This window comes from Schistocerca gregaria, chromosome 7 (assembly GCF_023897955.1).
Source record: "Schistocerca gregaria isolate iqSchGreg1 chromosome 7, iqSchGreg1.2, whole genome shotgun sequence".
In the NCBI taxonomy this organism is placed as follows: domain Eukaryota; kingdom Metazoa; phylum Arthropoda; class Insecta; order Orthoptera; family Acrididae; genus Schistocerca; species Schistocerca gregaria.
Genome location: NC_064926.1, coordinates 409,177,482 through 409,178,895, shown reverse-complemented (window position 1 = coordinate 409,178,895; position 1,414 = coordinate 409,177,482). Strand labels below are relative to the sequence as shown.

General features: G+C 44.3%; 1 non-coding gene across 1 annotated transcript; it reads right to left on the bottom strand.

The window, feature by feature from the left end:
• Positions 1-359: 359 nt before the first annotated feature.
• On the bottom strand, positions 360-433 carry Trnat-ugu (transfer RNA threonine (anticodon UGU)). Its single transcript has one exon. It is a non-coding gene; the product is annotated as a tRNA-Thr (tRNA).
• Between the last annotated feature and the right edge of the window lie 981 nt (positions 434-1,414).

The window sequence follows — 1,414 nt, the reverse complement described above, 5'->3', positions numbered from 1 at the left end:
TTCGACTGCGTGTCTCTATGCTTGCCAAACTGTATCTTGGCCAACAAGGTCGTCCAATCTCTCCCCAGATGAGAACACCTGGAGCACTATGGGCAGGGCCCTTCAGTCACCTCCGAATTTTTACGACCTAAGGCACCAGATGGACAAAACAGCACGTTTGCCTGAAATAGGTACATACGAGGGTTATTCGGAAAGTAAGGAGCGATCGGTCGCGAAATAGAAACCACAGTGATAATCTGATCACGTTTTGTGCAGGTGTGTTGGGCAGTGTCTCTAATACGCCCGTCGATCGAGTTACGTCGTTCTTTTTAGTTCTGAGCACAAAGAAGGCACAGTCAACCAGGACAGCTGAAAATGTGTGCCCCGACCGGGACTAGAACCCGGGATCTCCTGCTTACATGGCAGACGCTCTATCCATCTGAGCCACCAAGGCCACTGACTGCAGGTACTTATCCCTTTCACGCTCCCCGTGAGACCCACATTCCCAACTTAATGTCGTCGCACTACATTCGTATTGCCCTGCTCATTACAGTCATTACTCTCGGCAGCTAATCTTACCGTGACACGTTAGAATTCAGGCAATATGCGTGCATCCGCACAGAAGAAGGAGGTCAATGGGCGGTTAGCCTTAATTGTATGAAGATGATATCTGTTATTTCGGACATTTCGCCTGAAGCTATGCAGCCAACATTATGTAACTGTCGTGCGTTTTCTTCTTTAACACAATTCTTAGAGGGATTCTCCAGGAGCAATGAAGATCCTCCTGCATCGTTTTATGTTGAAATGTTTGATTACCCACAATACAGCCCGTTATTGTCTCCCTCTGAGTTTCATCTCTGCTCACGTGAACCACTGGCTACGAAGACAACATTTTGAAACAGACACCAAGCTGTAGGTCAACGTAGAGAGTTGGCGGAAATCACTGGCGGCTGCCTTCTATAAAGAGGGTATTGGAAAGTTGGTACAACGCTACGATAAACGTCTAAGTCGGATCGGCGACTATGGAGATAAGTAGCTGGAAGTTGTAGCTAACTGTTACAAATAAAACAGTTTTGATTTTCATTGTGGTTTACATTTCGCGATCTATCGTTCCTTACTTTCCGAACAGCTCTCGTACAATCAAAATTGTAAATTTTAACGTATTGTGAAAAAGCATAAGAAATATATCGGTTACAAAGACGCCTACTTGTGAAAGAAGTTTATTGATTCTAAAATAAACTGTCAGGCCTTTTTTCCAGCAACAAAAAATGGTGTTTTGTGTAAAGCCCTGTACTGCTGCTGATAATTGTGAGTTGGTAACCCTACTTGAAAGCCATGGTAAATATTAAACCGCTATGTTGAAGAGTACTTGTCCCTAACCACTGCTTCATTTAGCAAAGAAGGCCGAATTGCTTGCGTAAAGGACAGATGGTAT